Source organism: Phocoena phocoena, chromosome 17, assembly GCF_963924675.1.
Source record: "Phocoena phocoena chromosome 17, mPhoPho1.1, whole genome shotgun sequence".
In the NCBI taxonomy this organism is placed as follows: Eukaryota; Metazoa; Chordata; class Mammalia; order Artiodactyla; family Phocoenidae; genus Phocoena; species Phocoena phocoena.
This window is the reverse complement of record NC_089235.1, coordinates 4,258,614-4,284,088: the sequence shown is the minus strand read 5'-3', so window position 1 is coordinate 4,284,088 and position 25,475 is coordinate 4,258,614. Positions and strand designations below refer to the sequence as shown.

Here is a 25,475-nt window from a genome sequence, read left to right as displayed (position 1 = left end):
GTCTTTCTCTGTCTGGCTTACTTAACTTAGTATGATAATCTCTAGGTCCATCCATGTTGCTGCAAATGGCACTACTTTGTTCTTTTTTATGGCTGAGTAATATTCCATTGCATACAATATACCACATCTTGAAGAAAGAGTTTTAAAGCTTGGTTTTAACTGGAGAATTAGACAAGCATTCTAAGCCTTAAGAGTCATTCAACAAACATGTCACAAAATATTTTGAAAGTAGTTCTTCCATAAACCACCTGCCTGACTTTTAAAAGAATAATCCAGTCACAAAGGATAGAAATCTGTGGTGGTGGAGCCAGAGGAGAGGAGAGCTGTGTGTGTCAGTCAGATCACCCAAACTGTGAAAGAAATGCTAGACCATATGCTGAGGATCTTTTTAAGGCAGAATTTCTACTGTTTTCCATGGACCCATGGGCGCTATCATTTTATGATCAATGGCCAACTTCTCCAAAGAGAGAGAAAGAAAAAAATAGCTGAAGGACTTTTAGCAGGATCAAAAGTCAGCTTAACAAAGTCAAAATTCTACCAAACAAAAGAGTACTGAGTAACCAGCACACCTGAGAGAGAGCTCTGAAGACACAATAACCAGGGCCCTTGCTTCACGGGGCAAATTGGGAAACTAAACTCCATGTCTAGTGCCCTCCCACCGATATGCAGAGGCCCATTACAGGGCCTATCCACTGCAGAATTTGCTGGGTGAACTCTGAGAAAGTACACCAGGCTTTGTATGTTCTAATGATCACCGGTCACGTGCCTTGTTCTCGACGGTCAGAGAAACTACATCCACCCCGTCCGATCCAGTGCCTCATCAGAAACACCTCCAGGGACACAGCAGTGACTCTGAGAGACTTTGAGTTTTGTTTGTTTGGGTTCTGTTTAGTTTTCACTCTTGAGTCCTTCGTGGGCTCATTCCTTCCAGGCTGATGTCACTTTAAGGTTCTCTCCCTTCTTGTGCTCCGTGAGCATCTTGGAGGCTTTCATAAGTCCATTCATTTTCAGAATTACAATAAGAATTTGGGGTTTTTCAGTCAGAACGAACCCAATCTCACAACAAAAACCAAGTCAAGATCCTAGACGTTTTTCTGGTGCCGTAACAACAGTGACAAGGCCAAGGCCTGAGGTTTGCTGAGAGAAGGAGAGTCGCGGCAAAACGCTTTCCTGTTACTTCAAATCTTTGCAGCGACCCTGAGAGACACGTAATTCTCTCCATTTTGCAAAAGAGGAAAGGGAGCTTCAGAGAGGTTGTGTCATGTGCCCAAAGCCCCCTGGGCCCTAAGTTTCTGAGCAAGGACTTTAATTCAACATGACTGGATCCCATAGTGCAAGGCCTTTCCACCCCAGGGCACACAGAAACAGTCGTAAGATTTAACCCAGGAGGTGAACCCGGTCCGGTCCACGGAGGAAAACAAAACGGTAACGACAATCACAAATCGGTGTTTCACGCGTAAATCAAATAGTTTCTCCCTTCCCACCCCTTCCCGTCTACACAATCACCCTTGTGTAGACACAGCTGTGCCATCAAATGAATGTCATGTGTGAGTGTGTAGGCGTGACTGTACTGCGAGGACCAGCTCCCCAGTTTCGACAATATTCTCTAGGGAATTATGTAATATTTCGTTTGCAAGAGCAAACGCTTAAACAATATTAAGGCCGATTCAGTTAAAATGTCCTCTGCATCTGCTGAGTGGGGAAGGTTTCCATTTTGCTCTAAGTGTAAGCGGGCTGACAGCATCCGTCCACCATTCCCGGGCTCTGCGTGCAGAGGCCTGGCTTACGGGGCACCTCATTTCTATTCCCATTCGGGGCAAAGGTGAACCATTTCTGCAAATGCTGACACTACATTGAGGCACATTTAAATAGTAAAGCACAGGCACGGCGACACACAGAACTGACTGAATTAGGGCAGCAGAAGCCTCCTGTCGGCTTGCTGGGGTGTTGAAGGCAGAGAAGGCTGCAGAGAAAAGGGTGCAGGGTACCACTGGGCGGATGCACCCCGGCGTGTCCGGGAGGGCTGTTCACGAAACTCAGACCCTCAAACAGTGAGACAGCCCTCGGGTCTGGAGGTTGCTGTCAGTGAACTCAGTCTCTGAGTCTGGCTAAAGGAGAATGAAAAATATTTCACGGGAACCACGTAGATATTTGTTTGAGGCCTCCTGTTAGTAGACTCGGGGCACTGCTAGAGACAATTTAGGAGTAACTAGAGTTCAGTGCCTAAGGCTTCGCTTTCATGCTTGAAACGTGACTCATTTTCCTGGCCCGCAAGCCATCAAGTTGGACTGGGTTTCCCCTCAACACCCCCTCACCATTACCCACAAAATGATTCTCACAGAAAACAAGAGCTAAAAACTAAATTTTGACTGTGGCACAGAAGTGCTGACACCAATGAAATCTGGTGGCCAGATGGATTAGTAAGAATGAGTTACCACAGGCATTTAAGAAACTGAAATAACTATAGCTTGACTCTTTGGAGGGTTATCGAGAATAGCATCCCTACGTCCCTTACTTTCTAATTCAATAGAAAAATGCTAGATGGATGGATAGATAGATAGGTAGATATAAAAAAGAGAGGGAGGGAGGAAGAGAGGGAGAATTGGACTCATGTAAAAGAGTCTACAACCTACGTTTATGCTTGAGACAAAAATTAACACGTATTTATGAGACAAAGGAAAACACATGGAAGTGAAGACCTAATAACCGTATAGATGTTTCTAAGGTTGATTATTGAGAAGCCAGTCCCGAGGATGACACTTTTTTTGTTTGCTTGTTTGTTTTCTAAATTTATTTATTTTTGGCTGCGTTGGGTCTTCATTGCTGCGCGTGGGCTTCCTCTAGTTGTGGCGAGCGGGGGCTGCTCTTCATTGCAGTGCGCAGGCTTCTCATTGCGGTGGCTTCTCTTGTTGCGGAGCTCGGGCTCTAGGCAAGTGGGCTTCAGTAGTTGCGGCATGTGGGCTCAGTAGTTGTGGCACACGGGCTCAGTAGTTGTGGCACACGGGCTTAGTTGCTCCGAGGCCTGTGGGATCTTCCCAGACCAGGGCTCTAATCCGTGTCACCTGCATTGGCAGGCGGATTCTTAACCACTGCGCCACTAGGGAAGTCCTGATGAGATGTTTTGAACATTAATCTGTGTATTATCATATGATTGGAGCCAATATGTGCATTTTATAAGGGAACAAAAGTCTTATAAATGTCCATGTTTCTTGTGGTGTTGATGACTTCTGTAAGTTCCTCTCTTGGTCTCACTATCACACAGTTGTGCCACTCTGTAATTTACAGACCAGTTTTAGAGAACAGGATACAGACTGTTCCTTAAACTGACTCCACAAGTACTTTTTTCTATAAAATGCTTTGATTCTATTATGACCGAGCTCTGTCCCCAACCTCACTGGGTACCAGGAAGAGAGGAAGCAAGTTGTCAGTGGGCAACCCACTTGGACTTATCTGTACAATCCTGGATTCCATGAAAACCATCAAGATCAAGCCCTAAACTGGAATCAGTTAAAACCTGGAAACTTTAGGGTTCCCTACCACAACCTTTTGAATCTGTGGATTCCACCCATAAGGAAATCTATATTTTGAAATATGTGTTTAAACTCACTGGCAGTCTCAGGTTTACCCACTTCACAGATATTTGAGGGCCTGTGTGTGGCAGGAGGTGATGCTGCAGGAAGGGCTGTGGAGAAACACAAAATGTTGACTTAAGTGCGTCTAGGGTTCAAGGAATGTCATGTTTTATTATTAAAATTGCAAATAGCGCTGATGAGAATATGCTGAAGGTGGGTTTGGGGGTGATCCTGGCAGGGAGCCCTATAATAAGGACAAGTCTGGCTTAGGTGCAAGCAGCAACAATTACAAGGAAAGCTGCACAATGCATGTCACACAAAGCAAAACGGATGGACCCTCACACGACGTGCTTGTCAAAATGAGGGGCTTCTCCTGCTCTAAGTCTGGACTTACTTTGGCTCTTTCAAAATAAGCAAGGAGGAGGGCATCTCACGGTAGCAAGGGACCAAGAGACCATTCTGCAGGGTTTATTCTGCTATCTCTTCACCCTCTACACAAAACCACTTTTCACAGCATTCAAAGATGACCACTGTATGTCCCCTTAAATTCACATGTTGAAAACCTACCCCTCCAGCGTAATGGCACTGTGGGGACAGTGGGAGGTCATAAGGTCATGAGGGTGGAGGCCTCAGGAGTGGAATTAGTGCCCTTATAGGAGATTCCCCAGAGAGTTCTCTTGTCCTCTTTGGGCCACGTGAAGATACAGTGGGAAGCTGGAAGCCAGCAACCTGGAAGAGGGCTCTCTCCAGAGCCCGGCCATGCTGGCACCCTTGTCTCAGGCTTCCAGGCTTCAGAATCATGAGAAGTTAATTTCTGTGGTTTATAAGCCACCCAGTCTGCGGAGCTTTGCTATAACAGCCCAAACGGACAAAGAGAACCACCCTGGATTTGGCTCTCCACATGTGTTTTGCATCCTTTTTTCCAATGCATTTGCACAGATTTGAACCTCTTATCATCGAGAGTGGCAGAAATAAAGATTTGGCCAGATAACAGGTCCTGCTTTAAAGCTGGGGAGGGAGTTGGTGCCACCTTCCACGCCCTTCTCTGTGATGGGCAGTGGTGACACGCAGTGTGAATCTTCTACGTCATGTTGGGCAGGCCCTTCTTTCCTCTCCAGAAGCAACATAAAACAGTAATCAGGACAGCGTTTGAACAGGGATTCTCCACAGGAACTGTGCAAGCATTACATGTGTCATGTGTTGCAATAATGTGAAGTTTATCTCTCTGGGAAAGAAACACAGGGGTCTTGGTGGGACTTACTTGGGAACAATCGTTAACAGTGAACTTATTTCCAACTGTTTTCCAACAGAAGGGAAAAAATAATTCAATATATGTTTAGTTTTAAGAGGCTCCATGCCTTTGAAGGGGATTTGAATATTCTCCAGGAACAACACTTGGACAATCAGATTTAATAATAATAATAATAAATAACGGCCAAAGGCAAAAGATAGAATCGCAGAGCTTTTAAAAATGTATTTAAAAAGTGATCAGCGACTAGCTGTAAGGAAACAATTGCTCCCAAACAGGACTAAGTATTTCAAATGTTCAGAAAACACCTCTCCTAAAAATCTTTATGCTGAGATCTAAATAATCACCTTAGTTTCCATCTCCTCTCACTGATTGCTTTATGGGAAGCAGAGCTCTCCAGCACGCAAGTGATTTTAAAATACTGCTTAGTATTTTTTATCCCAAGATAATTACCAGTTCATGCTGATGCCAAATATAAATTATGTTTATTTCTCTCCAAAAACCACGGCAGGGATTTTCATGGCATTCACTAGAGCATATGACCAGACGTGTGCATTATTTTGAAAGGTTACTCATATATGAGCTCCAAACTCGCATGTACACTTTGTTGAGGATGGTGACAGTGTTCACTGGTCTGAGCTTACATCAGTTTATTTCACTTTCAGATAAGCTCTTACATCGAACTCTCGGCAGTACTGACTTATTAAAATGCTAGCGTTTGCCAACTAGAATGCTGTCAAGCGTGTTTCAGCACCCCCGTTCACGCTGCCATTCAGGGGAAAATGCTCTCACTCTCACACTGCATCACAAGTGACGGTCTTAATCCCACCTGAAGTAATAGAGCTGAAGTTGCTACTTAATTTCCAGCATCCACCTAACGATGGCAAGTGTCACTGAAAATGTGAGGCGTGCAGTTCTCAGTATCAAAGTAGATTTTGCACAGTTTGCTCTAGGAGAGAGTGCTGTTGTTTTTTCCCTTAGCAAAGTCACCAAACAAAATAGATTTTTATTTCTTTTACAGTACAATGGCTGTAAAAGAAACAGTCATCTTTATATACAGCCTGTCTTCCTGGCATAAGGTTGAAATAAATACAGAGAATATGTTTGAATTTAAGGCTTCTCTGAACAACACAGTCACCAACTACTTACATACTGCATGAACCTGTCTTTTACATCTTTCAAATGCCAGCTGCAGACTGCATCTCTTCCCCTGAATCCCCGTTGCTAATACTATCTGAGCAGGCTATTTCGATGTCCTGTGAGAATTAGGCTTCTTTTGGAAGCAGAAACATAACTCCCACTGGTCCTGATGCAAGTTCTGCATTGCAGAGTGAAGACAGACAAGGTATGAGAAAGATGAGCTGCTTATTTATGATCGCATAAGGTGTTAACCAGCCGTCCGTACTTCTAAACTTTAGAACTATCTCCAAGTTAATAAGAGCACATTCGATCTTGTATAGACCCACATTCTTTCCTGGGAAAGGCAGTGAAGGAAGCAAATGTCATTGCCCAGAGTTTAGAAATAAACACAGGAAGATGTGGGTAATGTCTTAAGTAACAAAGGTTGAAGGGCAGAGCGAAATCACTTGGATAAATTAAAAGCTATTCAAATATTTGCTAGAACTCAAGCTTTTCGCTTCCTGGAGAGCTCATATTCTTCATTAGCATTATAAAATGAGATTTATTCATTATTTATGCAACGGGATGGATCATATTGGCACAGAAAGGACTTGAAGCTTTGCTGGACTCTGTGAAGTTGATCTAGGTTGAATGGAGCGTGGCCATCAAGGGTCTCCTGGTAACGCAACGACCGACTTTTCAGAGAGCTCAACAAATGTACGTCAACAACTGTGCACCAGACCCTTGTAAGAGTTTTAAGAAAGAAATGGTAAAAGAATGAATACAAATGAAAAATAAAGAATAGGAAAGAGAGCCTTGCTCACATCTCCTTGATTCATTAAGAAGATTTATGAAAGCTGCAGGCATGCTCTATAGTGACCAATCAGGTGTCTTAATCCGTGATATAATCAAGTGATCTCAGAAGATCAGGACTGTGACCCTCCCACAAGTTACGAACCTCAGTATTAAATCAAAGCCATCCAAAGCTTAGGCTGATGGCAAATCTGTGCAGGATGTGAGGGGATGCAGACATGTCCACCTTCACACTACTGACAGCCGAGGGACGCTGGACAAGACCTAGAAGCAAGGCCATCTCTGACCATTCACACCAGGCATCCTAAGACCACCCTGTGGACAGCTGTGCGGGGAGGGCAGCCTAGTTAATGGGATGGCGTAAACCTCCATGCACTTACTGAGGGGTCACCAAGTGGCAAACATTTCGCTACTCCTGATTCTGGGACAAGAGAGAGCTTTATTGTACCTCAGTGAACTCTGCATCCCATAACCTCCTCTTCATTTGCTTGATGAGGAAGTTTCATGGCTATGATGGTTAACTGGTTTTAATTGAGGTATAACTGACATATAACATTATATGAGTTTCAGGTGTACAACATAATCATTTGATATTTGTATATACTGCAAAATGACCAACACAATAAGTCTAGTTATTTGTCACCATACATAATTACAGATTTTTTGTGTTGAAAAATTTTACGATTTATTCCCTTAGCAACTTTGAAATATACAATACAGTATTATTAAGTATAGTCTCCCTGCTGTACATCACATCCCCATGATTTAAAACATATTCAATATGTCATAATTTATACCCGTGCAGTCGAAGGAATGAATGGATTAGTGATATGATGGCCTAGGTTGTGGCACATTTTAGTGAGGGAAGTCTCTAACCAGTAACTACCATGATTACTTCCGACTAAAAAGAGGAAAATATTATTCCCAATTTAGAAGAGTTTTCTCTTTGAAGGATGAGTGATACCCCCTGCCCTGTTCTTTGAAATCTGTTAGAGTACCTCAGTCTCTGAACGTATGGACAACGTGATATAATGAAAGGCTGATATAGTTTGCATACCTAGACTCACAAAAGTCTGTGCCCATTGCTCTTTTCAAGTGACCTGTTATTTTGTAGCCTGCATTCTGGCAGGTGGAGAAATTTTAATTTAAATGTCGTATGTAGAATACTCCACACAAACCTGGCCCTTTGCAGGTGGTCCATAAATATTAATTTTGATACTCTATCAGGCAAACAAGAATGAGACATCTCTGCCATTGAGAACCTGCTTGTGTGGATTAGTTTTCTCTCAAAAGCCTAATTTTGTGGCAAATCAGTCTTTAAAGACAAAGTAACAAATTGATGTGTCCCAGTTTATTTTGGGTTCCACACAGCATTCAGTAACCTTAACAACAGTGTTGTCTGAGAACGAGAACTACTATCCGTCTCCCCTTGAGATACTAAATGGTCTTCCTCATCCATTACTGGCAACAATTTTTTAAAAACAAGGAATATTTTTAGTAGAAATACAGGAAAGGAAATGGAGGGGGAATACATGAGCCCTTCCTTAAGTATCTATGATGGCTAGTATTCCAACTACACCTTCAAAACTATTACCAAATGAAGTGTAAGCCTGATTATATAAGTTATGAGCTCTTAGAGCACATATATTCATATACAGCAAGATGTAGAACTTTAGGAATTTTGCTCAGGAAACAAACATAGGGGTTAAAAAATGAGAACTGCGTTTGAAATTTTAAGCCTAAAAGCCAGAGCCGTGCTGCTTGCCAAAGAGCAGTTATACTTCTTGGCTGATATGTAACCAAGGAGATCTTGTAAAGAGAGATGGTTTTTAGTATTATTTAATCAGCCAAACCTAAGGTAAATGTCTATGATTTTACACTGAGAAGATGTCCATCTTTAAGCTCCCCAATTGATGCTATGTTAAGACAAAAGAAACAAAACAAAGACAGTACTGTTCACTACGTTCGTCAATTTCTGTAGTGGATACAACCATTCTATACTAGAGCAGGGTGGTCTCCACTCAAAAGAATTAGTGTTTGCCTTTTAGCACTTAGCATATATCCTGGAGGCTGCTGGGAAACACGAGGTACCATAGGATCCATCATTCACAGTTTCAGGTACCCTATGTAATGGCTGGATTCTCTAACAGCCTAGAAATCATTGACAATGTTCATTTGCCTTCTGTGGCACCTGCAGACATGGAAAAAAATCTAGGAAAATGAAAAACATTTCCACTACATGAGCATGCACCTGGTGTCATTGCCAGAGGGGTCATAACTAATGTACTGACAGAACACTGAGGGTCTGACCGGGTTGATTGTATTTTCCAGTTGTATAAACTCAGCGGCTTTTTAAAACAAGTTCAATTAACTTGACACAGCTTCACAGGGTATAACATACAATAGGTAAAGCCACTCAGCATAAGATGACTCAAGTCATGGGTAGGAAAGAGGTCACTGGGGTTTTTTTCTTGGTTTTCCTTTTTTCTTTTGACTTCATTTTTTCAGAGCAGTTTGAGGTTCACAGAAAATTGAGGGGGTGGACAGAGATTTTCCATATACCTGCTGCACCCACAAATGCAGAGCTTCCCCCATGATCAATGTCTGCCACCAGATGGTACATTTATTGCAAATGGTGAACCTACATTGGCTCATGACAATCACCCAAAGTCCACCATTTACATTACGGCTCACTCTTCATGTTGCATATGCTGTGGGTTTGGACAAATGTATAACATGTATCCATCATTATGGCATCACACAGAGGATTTTCACTGCCCTAAAATCCTTTGCCTATACAACCCTCCTCACCACACAACCTCTGGCAACCACTGGTTTTCTTTTTATTGTCTCCATAGTTTTGCCTCTTCTAGAATGTCATATAGGTGGAATGAAACAGACTCTGTAGGCTTTTCGTATTTGCTTCTTCCGCTCAGTGATAAGCATTTACGACTCCTCCGTGTCTTTTCATGGCTTGACAGCTCGTTTCTTTTTAGCACTGAATGATATTCCATTGTCTAGATGGGCTGCCGTTTATTTATTCATTCACCTACTGAAGGGCATTTAGGTTGCTTCCAAATTCTGGAAATTATGAATAGAGTTGCTATAAACATTTCTGTGCAAGTTTTTGTATAAATGTAAGTTTTCAACTCCTTTGGGTAAGTACCAAATAGTGAAAATTCTGGGGTGTGTGGTAAGAGTACGTTTCGTTTTGTAAGAAACTGCTGAACTGTCTTCTAAAGCGGCTGCACCATTTTGTCTTCTCACCAGCAGTGAATAATTCCTGTTGCTCCACATCTTCACCAGCATCTGGTGTTCTCAGTGTTTCAAATTCGGGCCATTTTAGGGGCTTCCCTGTTAGCGCAGTGGTTGAGAGTCCGCCTGCCGAGGCAGGGGACACGGGTTCGTGCCCCGATCCGGAAAGATTCCACGTGCCGCGGAGCGGCTGGGCCCGTGAGCCATGGCCGCTGAGGCTGCGCATCCGGAGCCTGTGCTCCGCAATGGGAGAGGCCACAACAGTGAGAGGCCCACGTACCGCAAAAAAAAAAAAAAAAAAAAAAAATTGGGCCATTTTAATAGGTGTGTAGTGGGATTTCATTATTTTAATTTGCATTTCTTTGATGACACATGATGTCGAGCATCTTTTCATATGCTTTTTTGTCTTCTGTATGTCTTCTTTGGTGAAGTATCTGTGAAGGCCTTCTGCCTATTTTTAACCGGTTGTTTGTTTTCCTATTTTTGAGTTTTAAGAGTTCTTCACATATTTTGAAGAAGAGTCCTCTATCAGATATGTTTCCATTTGAAATATTTTCTCCCAGTCTTTGTCTTGTCTTCTCATTCTCTTGACAGTTTTCCACAGAGCACATGTTTTAAATTTTAATGAAGTCTAGTTTACCAATTATTTCTTTCACAGATTATGCCTCTGATGTTGCATCTAAAAAATCATCACCATACCCAAAGTCATCTAGGTTTTCTCCTATGTTATCTTCTAGGAGTTGTATGTTTTTGTGTTTTACATTTAGAGCTATGATCTTGAGTTCATTTTTGTGAAGGGTGTAAGGTGTGTGTCTGGATTCAATTTTTTGCATGTTGGATGTCAGCTGTTCCAGCACTATTTATTTAAAGTCTCTCTTTGCTCCACTGTATTTCCTTTGTCCAGGATCAGTTGACTGTACATTGTTCTATTTCTAGGCTTTCTATTCTGTTCCATTTGTCTATTTGTCTACTCTTCCACCATAGACATACCACATTGTCTTAATTACCATAGCTTTATAGTGAGTCTTGAAATCTGGTAGTGTTAGTTCTACAACTTTGTTCTTCTTCTTCGATATTGTGTTGGCTATTCTGGGTTTTTTCCCCTCCCTATAAACTTTAGAATCAGTTTGTCAATACCTACAAAATAACTTTCTGGGATTTTTATTGGAATTGCACTGAACCTACAGATCGAGCTGGGAAGAACTGACATCTTAAGAATATTGAGTCTTTCTGTCCATGAACATGGAACATCTCTCCATTTATTTAGTTCTTTGATTTCATTCATCATTTTTGTAGTTTCCTCATATAGTTCTTATACCTAGTTTGTTAAATTTATATTTAAGTATTTCATTTGGGGGGGTGCTAGTATAAATGGTATTGTGTCAATTGACTTTGTATATTAAACTTGTTTCCTGTAACTTTGCTTTATCACACTCATACATTAGTTCCAGGAGGTCTTTTTTTTTTTTTTTTTTTGCTGATTATTACAAATTTTCTATATAAGCGATCATGTCATCTGTGAACAAAGACAGTTTTATTTCATCCTTTCCAATCAATATATCATTTTTCTTCTTTTTCTTGTTTTAATGCATTAGCTAGGACTTCTAGTATAATTTTGTAAAGCAGTGATGATAGGGGACATCCTTGTCTTGTACCTGATCTTAGTGGGAAAGTTTCAAGTTTCTCATCATTAAGTACGCTGTCAGCTGTAGTTTTTGTAGATATTCTTTATCAAGTTGAGGAGGTTCCCCTCTATTCCTAGTTTACTGAGAATTTTTATCGTGAATACATGTTACATTTTGTGTAATGCTCTTTCTGAATCTGTTGGTGTGGTCAAGTGATTTTTCCTTTTTAGTTTGTTGATGTGATGGATCACATTCATTGGTTTTTGAATGTTGAACCAGCCTTGCATACCTGGGATAAATCTCACTTGGTTGTGGTGAAAAATGACTTTATAGATTGTTAAATTCAATCTGCTAATATTTTGTTGAGGATTTTTTCATCTTTGTTCATCAGAGGTATTGATCTATAGTTTTCTTTTCTTGTGAAGTCCTTGTCTGGTTTTAGTATTAGGGTAATGCTAGGAAATATTTCCTCTACTTCTATTCTTGAAAGAGATTGTAGAGAACTGGTATAATTTTTTCCTTAAATGTTTGATAGAATTCATCAGTGAACCTATCTGCACCTGGTGCTTTCTGTTTTGAAAAGGTATTAATTATTGATTAAATTTCTATAATAGATATAAGCAATTCAGATTGTCTATTTCTTTTTAGTGTTTGTGAGTTTTGGCAAATTGTGTCTTTCATTGAATTGCTCCATTTCATCTAGGTCCATCATTTAAAAAAAACTTTTGGGGCTTCCCTGTTGGCGCAGTGGTTGAGAGTCCGCCTGCCGATGCGGGCGACACGGGTTCGTGCCCCGGTCCGGGAAGATCCCACACGCCGCCGAGCGGCTGGGCCCGTGAGCCATGGCCGCTGAGCCTGCGCGTCGGGAGCCTGTGCTCCGCAACGGGAGAGGCCACAACAGTGAGAGGCCCGCGTACCGCAAAAAAAAAAAAAAAAAAAAAAAAGGATAGATACCTAATCAAAGTGGTAGTCAGTTTCATACATGTTAATGGTTAAGAACTATGTAAGGACTACAATAGATGTTGCACTTTACCTTGAAAAAACATGAAATTTACTCGGGGAAGGTGTATGGAAAGAAATGCAGCTTGTGAGTTATAGTCAAGCGGTGGAAGGAGTGTTATCAGAAATTGGAAGGAAATTTTTAACACCAGATATGGACAGATGTGACAGACAGTGAACTGAGATAGAGGTAGATGCCTGAGATGCGGGTGTGTGTGTGTGTGTGTGTGTGTGTGTGTGTGTGTAGTTTCTATACTCCTTTGTGACCTGGTTCAGTTGGGTGGAGTTTTCTGCCTTCCCTGTGGGTATCTTATGCATAATTAGCACATGTGAAACTATAGCTATGCTCAAATTGTTCCTTAATATATCAATCATGTTGGAACAAATTCACATTTTCAAAACAAGTGTTATAGCCTGACTAATTACACTTTATTTCCATCTTAACATTTGTCATTACATCTACTTCTTATCCTAATTTCTAGTCTCAATGCTTCTAAAGAGGTGCCCTTCCCGTTTATGAAACCTATTCTTCCAGCCGTGCTTTTGGTGGCTTTTAAATCACTGGGTCACTCTGTCCTTCAAGGGGTCTAGCTCTAAGACTTGCAGCAGCTCTCTTCAGCAATTCGATGTAAAAAAATGTCTCTCCCCTGACACCTTGTCCTCCCACTGAAAAGTGGACAACCTCCTTTTTCTGTCAAAGTCCTACTCTTTACCCTGTCATGCCTCCGTCTAATCTCCTGAATCTCTCCAACTAATAAGCGTAAGGGGAAAGGTTCCACATCTATAGCCACCATTTCTCTTCACACCATGACAGACTCTTTACTTCCCTATCAGCTCTCTCGGTAACAGCCTCCTTGCTGGCAAATTCATCCTTTTTCTTTCCATTTTCATGCCCCGTTCCTGTAAAGCACCTGGTTGCTGGTCACTGTTTTATTTTCCTGGGGCTGCCATAGCAAAGCACCACAGGCTGGGTGGCTAAAACAATAGAAACGTGTTCTCTCACCGTCATGGAGGCTGGAAGTCTGAATCCAGTTGTCGGCAAGGCTGTGCTCCGTCTGAGACTTTGGACGGAGTCCTTCCTGCCTCTTTCTAGCTGCTGGTCGTGGCAGCCTTCTTCCAATCTCTGTCTCTGTCCTCACAGGCGTCTCCCTGTGTGTCACTCTTCTCTCGTATTAGGACACCAGTTGTATTGGATCAAGGGCCTGCCTTATTTCCAGTATGACCTCTTGTTAATTTACATCTTAATCACATCTGCAAAGACCCTATTTCCAAATAAGGTCACATTCACAGATACCAAGTGTTAAGATGTCAACATCTTTTGGGGGGATACGCCCATAACAGTCACCTCTCCTTTCTTGTAACTCTTGTTCATTTGCTTTCCAAATGCAACAAAAATATTTTTAAATTTCTGAATGTTTACTCTGTGCTAAACCTTTTACATCGGTTTTATATATTCCGTACAATCCTCACAACTCTTAGATAGGTGCAATTACTTTTGCCCATTTTACAAAGGATAAAATTTTAAATAGCTGCTCACAAATACACAGCTGGTCAAGTGGCTCAAATGTGAATCTAGGAGATCTGATCCTGACACCCACACCTATCACAATTCTTTGACCAGCAACCCAGGATCACAACTACTGGGAAAATTAGTATTTCACTGCTGATCTTAGAAAACATGGCTGAAATAGAATGATGGGAGAAAATCCCAAACAGCAAAGACTTAGGAGAGAATGGGAAGAGAAGGAGACAAAGCAAGAAGGGTAGATTAGTATTTCAAAAGGTTTTGCAAAGAAGGGGAGGAGAACGGTCGGTCGTTTCAGAGCAGAACAAGGGTCATTTTGAGAACAGGGGAGCGTAGCATGTTGGTAGAATGAAAGCAGAGGTTAACTAGAAGCATCCTGAAAAGGCAAGAAGAATAAGGTCGGCTGATGGAACACCATCCTGAAAGGCAGATGAGGATGTGATGAAGACCACACATCGAGGTGCTGGTCATTGAAAAGGCACCATTTCACCAGGTCACCAGGGAGGGGTTAGAGAAAGATGATTTTTTCTCTCGTGTCTCAGCTTTACCAAACATCTAACATCTATCTCAGAGCAGACTTCACTAAACGCCCTTTTTCTCTTCTCCCCACAAAGGTTTTTGGCCTAATTAAGGAGAGGGTCGAGCCACTCTTTTTTGGCATTCCTCCAATAAATAAAACCTGATTACTATCTGCGGCCCATTATCTTTTTGTTTAATATGTAGCCATGAAATGAGAAAATGTATTCCCTCTGAAAAGTGGCTACCTTCTTTTTGTAATTTATTCTGTGTTGGGATTTCGGTTTCTGAAGTTTACTCTGCATTTAAGCAGACCGGCTCTACCAGCTTTTCTCGGTAACAGTTCACATGTGAAAATTTGGTGGTCGAGATGCAGATGTCATTCAAAAATACTTCAACTTCTGTGACTGAGGGACAAACTCAAGGTAAATTGTCCCTAGGATCTGACATCCACAGGAGAGTCAGTCGTGTCAGCGGGGCATCGCTTAGCGCTGCAATTCCTACGTGCCCGGTGCAGTCAGTGCGAAACGTCACCAAATTCCAAGTTTCAGGTCCGCCAAAAGATAAATAAACAAACACATAAATAAATAGAAGGAGAAGAAGAAGACGAAGACGGAGGATGGAGGGGAAGAGGAGAGAACAGAAAAGAGAAATATAAAGAAGAAAGCCACACAGAGCTTTGCCAAAATCAGAATGACATGCTGGCTCCCATTTAGCTAATGGCTAAGAATTTGTAGATCCGCATAGACATCTAACCTGTAGACAATGAAGAGGCCCAAGAGAAATGTTCCTGCTCTTAACATGCACGCTCACCGCCGTTCTCCAGGCCACCAGCCTAGTCTGGGCTCCCTCTGCGCTTCCTCCTGCCTGTAGCCTCCACTCGTGTTTCTGCACAGACCCCCATCCCAGCAATAGCCACCCACCAGCCATCTGCCAAGCTGCCTTCCTGCCCTCATTCATCTGAAAAATTATCTTAAATCCCACCCCATCAGGAAGACTACCCCAGTCTGTGGGCAGGATTTTAAGAATCCGCCTCAGGAATATAAAGACAAGAACGTTTCATGCTTTATATAAAGTGCTTTAATTGTGAGCTCTTTCAATCTGTACAGTAGCATTATAAGGTATTATTGTACCCATTTTACAAGGGAGGAAATTAAAGCTTAGAAACATTAAGTGGTTTGTCCACATTTCCTAGACAGTAAAGGTCACAGTTGGAACTCAAATAGAGGTCTTCTAATTCCTGCTGGTATAAATTGTTCTTGAAAGGGCAAAAAATGTATGATGCACACCCTATTCTAGGAACACAAGCGATATTCAAATGACTATGCAAGCGCTTAATAAATATTAAGCCTATTCGTCTACAAAACGAATTGCCTTCATACTGCAGTAAACGGGAAGCAGGAAACTGCCTTCTAGGAGTGAAGGGCTTAGCCACTAACTTTTCCCAAGCAAGAGAGAGAGAGTACTATTTAGTGTTTCAATTTGCAAAAATGCAATGAAAAGCTCAGCTGAATCTCTGGGCAGGTTTATAAGCAAATAATAACCATATAAGATACATGGGATTCCTTTATGATGCCCTCAAAGTGAGAAGGACCACAAGGGAAATTTAACAACGAGCGCCCCAAGAGCAATGAGCAAATATTCAACAGACTTCAGCCAAGTCACTGTCATTAAGCTTTCATGCTTTCAACGTGAATATTCAGGAGTGTCTCGTCTATGTCAGTCAACGGATAAGATTCAGGAGTTAGCAGCTGAGCGAGGCCCAGGCCCTACAGTCTAGGAGCTCTTCTCTGCCTGCTCTCTTTGAACCTTCTGCTCTAATGGACTCTTGCTCTGATTTTGTCTTGGTCATTTTTCTAAAGATGTCTCATTTTTTTCCCAGCCTGTCTCTCAGTGACATTTCAGGTGCTCCTCTAGGGTTGACTCTGTAGTCTACGGAGGGTAGCTGTCAAAACTGCTGCCAAGCCTGACATTATTTTGCAAGCCTTTTTTTGAAGGAAGAATCTTTCTCCACTCTCTGTACCATCCTACAATCAAGGCTCCCTCCAAGACCTATGATTGGATCAGGGGAACATTACAGTTGCCCCCACTGCCACGTACAACATGAACCGGTTACACAAAAGGGAAATTTTCACTCTTCTGACAGTAATGAGATAGTCAGTGTTTCAACACTACTTGGCTGGTAGCTCTGAAATTTCATGGATTTGGTCACATGACATATTATAGGCGCAAAGTCACATTTACATCGGGTCGCTTCTTATTCGTCTGCAGCGGATTACAGAAATCACAGCCGTAAATAGAAGATTTCATAGAGGAACAGAAGTTTAATAGAACAAAATATGATAAAGGGGAGAGCATGACTTCTGGAATGACATATTGAGTCCCTCCATGTAACCACTCCTCCAAAAATGCGATAGCAAAAATGATTGAAATCAAAAGTTCAAGAACTCTGGAAATTAACCAAAGACTCGCAATGATCTGAGGAGTACTTATTCAATGAAAACTCTAAACCTTGGTAAGAACAGAAGGGTTTGTGCACTGTTACTTGATCTACTTCCATTTTTCTCTCACCAGTTCCACAATACCCTTAAAAATCAGCCACCTTGCAATCACAGTAGCTGTGAAAACCAACAGGAAGCCTGTGTACTTCCAGACACAACACAGACTACTGAAAACCAAAAATAAGGGGAGAACACCGGAAGCAGTAAAAGAAAACAACTCATCACATACAAGGGATCCTCAATAAAAGTAACAGCTGACTTAGAAAACATAAGAGAGCAGTAGGATGACATCTTCAAACGACAAAAGAAAAACTGTCAACCAGGAATTCTACATGCTAATTAAGACATTCCGAGAATTCATCACTAGCGGAACAGCCTTACAACAGAAACTAAAGGGAATCCTTTAGGTTGAATTGAAAGGACACCAGAAGTAATTCAAACCCATACCATGGAGAAAGTTAAAAGACAACTCATAAAATGGGAAAAAACATTTATAAGTCACATATGTGATAAGAAACTCATATCCAGAATACATAAAGAACTCAAATTCTTTAGTAAAAAGATAAATAATCCAATTAAAAATGAGCAAAGAATTTGAATAGACATTTCTCCAGTGAAGATACACAAATGTCCAACCAGCGCATGAAAAGATGCTCAGCATTATTAGTCATTAGGGAAACGCATCTCAAAACCACAATGAGACATCATGTCACACCTACTAGGACGACTAGGATCAAAGAACAGACAATAATAAATTTCTGTGAGAAGGCAGAGAAATAACAGTCCGCAGACGTTGCTGGTGAGAATGTAAAAACGCTTCAGCCGCTTCGGAAAACAATTTGGCAGCTCCTCAAAATGTTAAACATAGAGTTACTACGTGATACAGTAATGTTACTGCTAGGTGTCTACCCAAGAGAAACGATGACACACACAAGCATGGATGTTCATAGCAGCATTATACCTAATGATTATTTCTATTCATAGCTGGAAAACAGAAACAACCCAAATGCCTATCAATTGATAAACGGCTGAATAAAATGTGGTCTATCCACACAATTAAATATTAACCATAAAATATGAAATACTGATACCTGTTACAACATGGATTAACCTTAAAACATTATGCTAAATTTTAGAAAGCTATACACAAAAGACTCCATGTTGTATGATTCCATTTATGTGAACTATCTAGAACAGGCCAATCTGTGGAGATAGAAAATAAATTACTGATTTCCAAAGACTGGAGAATAGGGGGTTGCATATGGATTTTGGGGGGAGGGTTATGAAAATGTTCTCAAATTAGAGCGTGGTGATGGTTGTACAACTTTGAGAATATATTAAACACCAAAAATTGTACACTTTAAACAAGTGAATGTTATGGTATGTGAACTCATCTTCACAAAGCTATTTTAACAAAATGGTAAGAAGTGAAGATAACTTACATAGATCCACAGTCACATACGGTAGCTTGCAACAAGGTGCTGAGAAATTTTAATTAAATGATTCACAGACTTAGGAAATGAACTTATGGTTATAGGGAGGAAGGGTGGGGGAGGGAGGGATAGTTAGGGAGTTTGGGATTGACATGTACACACGGCCATATTTAAAATGGATAACCAACAAGGACATACTGTATAGCACAGGGAACTCTGCTCAATATTATGTAACAAGCTAAATGGGAAAAAAATTTGAAAAAGAATAGATACATGTATATGTATAACTGAATCACTTTTCTGTACAACTGAAACTAACACAACATTGTAAATCAACTATAATCCAATATAAAATAAAAAGTTAAAAAGATTTTTTTAATATATCATCAGTTTTACTGCAGGGCAAAAAAAAAGAAAGATATTAAACACTACATATGGCAGAAATAAACACCATGATTTGGGGTGTGTAGTAATGATTTAATAACAATTAAAATTTACCAATTACTATGTCTTGCTGGGCACCGTGCTATAAATTAGACACTTTTACAAAGTCCTTTGTCAGAATGGATCAAGAGAATCCCATTTCTCAGAAAGTGTCATAAGGAAATAAGACAGCTCTGGTAAGAAAAAAGAAGAAACTAAGGTAAAAAATGTCTCTGTTACAGCATTATTTATAATAGCTAAAACCTAGAAGCCATTTAAATGTCCAACAGTAGCGAAGTGCTCATCTACCTTTGGTAAATGCAGTGGTAAATTTCATATACATAATGTTTAATCAATAAAAATTATAACTGGGAAGACTAGCTCCTTGTTTAAATAAAGGGCTACAAATTTGCTTATGTGCTACAATATTAATAGCAAGCATGTATTGAGCATTTCAGATACTGCTCTAAACACTTTCCGTGGATTAGTGCATTTAATCCTCATGGTAACCCTTCGAGGTAAGTGACATTCAGGCACACAGCAGTTAAGTAACTTGCAGAGGTCAGCATGCTAGTAAGAGGTAGGGTCAGCATTTGAATCTTGGCCATCTGATCCCTCAGACCGTGTTTTAGCCTGGACCACCTTTGGTGGAGGCTGGACCACCTTTCCAGCATAGCATCGTACTCCACGGATACAGAAAAAGGACCAAAACGGATATTCCAAATGGAAACATCTGACTTGATGGCAAGATTAGGAGTAAATGTTTTCACTCTAATTCTTTAACTTTCTAAAGTTCACATACTTTTTGGCTTTATACAAACAGAAAGCGAGGGAGAAACAAAAGTCTTATATTCCCGTCATTATTCTTGTTTCCCAGCTCCCTCAGGATAAAAGATTTCATGTTTACCGAGAAAATGTAATGCAAACGCAATACCAAAGCAAACAAACAAAACTTTTCTCTATTCTATCTTGAGAATGTGTATTGTAATATGTCTTAGTTAGAAAGTTATATCAATTTTACCTTGAATATATCTGCATGGTTGGGGTTAAACAGCTGGTGTTTCCCAGATCCCAAAATAATAGGACCCGAACATCTCGTTTCTCCATAGACATAAAGGGATACTGTTGCCGTGGTGCCGGCATTCTCAAGATCCCCAGTGACAACAGTCACCTTCCAATCTCCTTCTGCAAAGGAGAAAGGAAATCAATATGGAATTGTGGAGGAAAACCACATTGATATTAGGAAATGAGGAATTCTGCGTAATCTACTTAGCTATGAAATGAGTAATTTGTGAACTTAAGAAGTATTAAACTCATTGCTAATCATGGACTCCCTTTCGGAAGGGAGCATGTAGAAACGTTTTGGCAATCTCATAGCATTTTAATTGCAAAGCAAATAAGCAGTGGGCTTTTCACGACAACAGACACTTGGGGGCATTTAGCACTAGGTGTCTGGCTGGCGGATTTAGGAATCCATTTAGGCGTCACTGTCAGATGTGCGGGTGGGAATGGGTGACAGACATGCTGACAGCCTAACATGACGGCGTTATCTGCACTAGGAGTCACCCTTTCAAGCCGGGGCTGGTGACACACTTTAGAGATCCGAGCAGAATCATGGAGACGATGCAGAAGACCTAAAAACAAAGCAAAAAGAGCTAAAAATTTTTTCAAGGAAAAATACTGGAGTCCCCTAAGGGTTGGAATGTTGTATGTAGGACCCAGCAAAGGAAGTTGGGTTTGGGAGACGGAGGATGAAGAAAAGAGGGACTTGAAATAATGAAAGACAACATATCATGTAAGCAGAATGGATGGCTGAGCTCCCTGCCCTGGTGGTGCTGGGAACACAGGAAGGCTGAGCGAGCAGAGAATGACAGAAAACATGTTTTTAAAAGATCTGCAGCTTTTTCTACGATTGTTTAGCTGGAAAGACGAATTGAGATGGTATTTATTTGATCATTTGGTGCACTTTGGAAAACTATACCATCAACCCCGCAGCAGTAAACCCTCTGACGCTGAGGCGCACCAGGCAGTCAGGCGTAACAGAGGATGAGGTCCTGTCGGCTGGAAATCTATGCAGGGCACACAGTCTACTCATCATGGGTCATCCCTGGATTGCAGGGACAATTTAAAGACGTCTTTATAGTTATTTCCAAAGGCTCCATGAACACACACCACCTTGTGAGTATTTTTTACATTTTCAAAATGTGATTAAGACCCACCACCAACCCGGACACCTGAGTTCTCAGCAACGTCTCCAAGACGTTATCTTCCTTTCAATACATAATGCTACTCTCCCCTCCCCAATGTGTCCACAAAGATCACTGATATATCTGATTGCTTTAACACAACTTGTGTCAAGTAAATTTTGTGTAATGTTAGAGTTGATAATGAAGGCGGAGCTTAAGGCTTGGTGCCAAGATGGCCCAGGAGTACAGACCTGAGAAAGGACCCCTCCGCCCCTTCTACCCTGTGGCACGTATGCTTTGAGGAACGGTTATTCACATAGGAAAATAGGAAACATGCAAATTTCAAACTATAATTCCACTGAGAATCCTATCACGATATCGATTCTTACAGAAAGCTTTCCACCTGGGTTCTGATGAATAATTCAAGAAGTTAAAGACTCTCTTTCCTTTTTCTAGATCTTTCCCATCTCATCCTCATCTCCTTCCCTGCCACCTGAGCCTGCCCTGGGACCTGGCATCATGCTTTCATGGGGAGAAGGTCAGGAATGAGTTTGCACATCAGCTTGGATGTCTTGTTTACTAAAACAGAGGCAAACAACAATGATCCATGGATTTATATAATACTCTTGTGTTCTTCCCTTTTGGAATTAGCATGTCACCAGGACATGAGCTTTAAAGATGGGGTTACTAATGAAATATCTAATGTGATGATTTTTGTTGATTTTCAAGTTTTCCTGGGCATAATTTTCTTTTCTACCACTGGAGGAAAGTAAGTATTTTCCAATATTTCTATAATATACTTTTAAAATATGATCGCTTAACTTCTCTAAGAATGTCTCAGTATCTAAAATACAAAATAGGAACATTCGTAGAAAATAACATAGAGGAACACTCTGAGTCTGTATTTAAAAGTTCTACTGTCCTGAGAAACAGTTGATTTTTATCAGTTAAAAATATGTTCATAATTTTTGTATTGCTTATAATATGTGTCACAGTTACAAGTTTTTTTCTGTAATTTGTGAAACTTTTTCACCAAAAAAATCAAAAGAACATGAGTTCAGATATTCTGTCTATACAAGTTTTTCTTTCTTTTTTCTTTCCTTGTAGCTGCTATCTATTCAACCAAGGAATCATACCCAAAAATACTGTCATCTGTTAACCCCTTTAGAAATCATTTCTATTAACTCAAAACTCCCAAAGGAAGAAACAGAATTTCATGTAATTGAAGTCTAAGTATTTCTTATGTTTACCAGTGTTTTGAAAGGCTTAAAAAATGCCATTGTTGATAATCTACCTCAGACTGTCCCATTTTATTCTCTTTTTGTTGGCTTTTGACCTTAACTTGGGGAAGACACTAAATCCTGCTACAGAAAAAAGAAAAAAATTCTTGGAGACTTCGTCCTAGTAGGCTTATTTTCCTTTTGTGTCAAAAATATTTTTAAAGAAGTCTAGATATACTTTATGATCTCTAAATAGCCCGTAGTAAGTTTGGATTTCTTGTCAATAAGGAAGTAAGGTTTAACGGGAACTTCCACTTTAACAATGAAAAGTATAGGCTCTGTCGTTTGACATTCCTATGCACCTAAGGGCAATAAGTACATATACAATTGAACTAGAAAATCCTGAACTTCAGGATACAAAGCTATGCCAACAATGGGAATTCCATAATACTTGCTAACCAGCTGGTTTACAGATATTAAGTGTCCATATTACGTACAAGCCTTGTGATGGACATTCAAGAGGCTCTAAGGGACCACGTGAGTCAAATCAGGAAATCGGACTCAACAGAGTTTATAGATCTCACCTAATACCAAGCTTACCAGTGATTCACTAGCAAACCACAAGCTAAGTGCTCTTCCTTTGGAAAGATCATAGACCAGGGTTGGCAAATTATGGCTCACTGGCCAAATCCAACCTGCCGCCTGTTTTTGTCATTAAAGTGTCTCTGGCGCCAGCACCCTCGTTTGTGTGTGGATTGTCCGTGGGAGCTCTTGTGCTACATGGCAGGGCTGAGTAGCTGCCACAGAGACCACACGGCTTGCAAAGCCTAAGATGCATCCTAGTCAGCTCCTGATCATAAAAGTTCGCTGACGCCTGCCCTAGGTGACCAATGCAACTCAAACAGGTCCTCTCCAGCCCGCAGCAGAACATGTGCTGGTTCAGACTGAACGTGTGGGATATAAAGGAGGCAATGCAGAGCCATCACGCCCCATCGATTTCCCAGCTCACGCAACAGTTTCCAAGCATGCCCCAATCCACAACCACCAGGTTTATTTACAACAGGCAGCCTGGACAAACCAGGCGTATCCTGCTGTGTCATACTGCATGATTTAGAGAGCTCCTCGCTGGTAACTCCCAACCCACCTGCTCTTCTGCAACGTGACCACCCTACTGCTCTGTAAAGCGGTGGAGTCTCTTTCCCTCCCCGTGAGTCTGGGCTGCCCTTGGCCAATACAACGCAGCAAAAGTGACATTCTGGGACTTGCGAGTCCAAGTCAGCCTGGGTCTGTCAGAACACTCTCTCGTGGCCCCCGGAGGCACACAGCGAGGCTTCAGGCAGGTAGGTAACTCCAGGCGAGCACCCACGCCGGCCTTTCAGATAAGCACGCTGCAGAACTAGCGGGCTGAAATCACAGGAGGTCCACCCAGGCAAACCCACCTAGCTGAGCCACATCAATCTACGGAAAGATAACAATAAATCACTGTTTCGAGCCACTAAGTTTTGGGGTGGTTTCTTGGGCAGAAAAAACTGGAGCAGCTGTTGAGACCAATTTCACAGGCAGGAGCTCTCAATTATCTTTTTACTTACAGATACCGTTTGTGTTTTTTTCCAGGAGGTCTGATTGTTAGCATGTATGCAAGGAATTTGACTGAGGCATCCCTTTCATTTCCCAGGTAAAGGGGAAAAAACAAAACAGATTGCAGGCCTGCTGTTAACTTTTTCCTCTCCAAATTTTCTTACTAATTGGAGGTTTATCTTCAGGAAGGCATGAGCGAGTTACTTTGGTGAACAAAGTCCCTGTAGCTGGTGGAGTTCAAAGCCCTTTCTTAGATCTGAGCACTTCATCTTTACCTTATTCTGTGCATTCTGTTACAGGGGTGCATGGACTTGACTTGGTGGCTCAGAAAATTGTCCCTGTGGTTGAGTATAGAAACTTCTGTGTCTAGACACGGTTTCAGTTACTTGGCAACTCTCCACTGAATGAATACTCAAAGAAACGTAGGGAGGATGCATGGAAATTAAGCTCTTACCACGTACTTGCTTGTTCACATACCGAGGGAAAAGTCTTCAAGCTGCCTGCTGTTCCACAAAGCACAATAAACACTGTGGGACTGGCACACTTTGCCTGATGACACACACACAGCAGCGCATGCCCCTGACACGTACCCAAGCATCACAGGGAGACGCAGTGAAGGTAACAAAACCCAGTGCACCTGTTCAGATGCACCTCCGCGGGCCTGGTTACGGGAAGGGAAGGTGGGGCCAGCCTATGAAGACGGGTACCACGCCGCCGCAGAGACGCTTGCGCAGCGCCTGCTAGGTGAAGGGGAGCCTCGGCTCAGGGGAGATGGAAGAGAAAGAGAACTGCAGGCCCTGAAGTTAAACAGATCCGCCTCCACCCCGAAGCCCCCAGGGGAGCGTCCCCCAGACGCCACGTGGTGAATCCAAGAATTCCTTCCACCCACCGTCCCGTGGCTCCTTGAGAGGGGCCTTTCCCCATCTTTACTTCCACGGCGGCATTTTAACCTTACTTACAGATCGGCAAGCCTGTGAAATGCTTAAGTCAACTCTGCTGGTGATACTGACACCCGCCGAGCCGCAGCACCCCCGAAAGCAGCCTCCGACCCCCGAGGCCCCTTCACAGGACGGCTTTGCTTTGCTCCACCCTCCAGCCATCCAGAGGGCCCCTTCCCACCTCCAGGCTCAGCCAGGATGTCCCTCCCCTACCTCTTCTCCTCCCCCCCACACGCCCCCCACACGCCCCCGTGAACACCTTTGACCCCGGGCTCAGCTCAAGGTCACCCCCTCTAAGGAGCGTTTCCAGACGCCCTTCCCACTCACGAGAATGAAGCCTGTCCCTGCTCTCCTGGACCCGGGCACACTTCAGCCCTTAGACAAGTAAATTAACGCCACCTCTCCATGCCTCCCACCCCCTGAAGGGCACGTTTCTATCTTAAATGTCCCTGTGTCCCCAACGCCTAGCACAACACCAGCACACAGTAGCCTCTCAGACAAAGAATGAGTAAAAGATGCATAC

At 41.9% G+C, this 25,475-nt stretch overlaps 1 pseudogene; it reads right to left on the bottom strand.

Annotated features, from left to right (window-relative positions):
• The window catches only part of LOC136137337 (lipoxygenase homology domain-containing protein 1-like), a 91,190-nt pseudogene that overhangs the window by 38,518 nt on the left and 27,197 nt on the right, over positions 1-25,475 (bottom strand).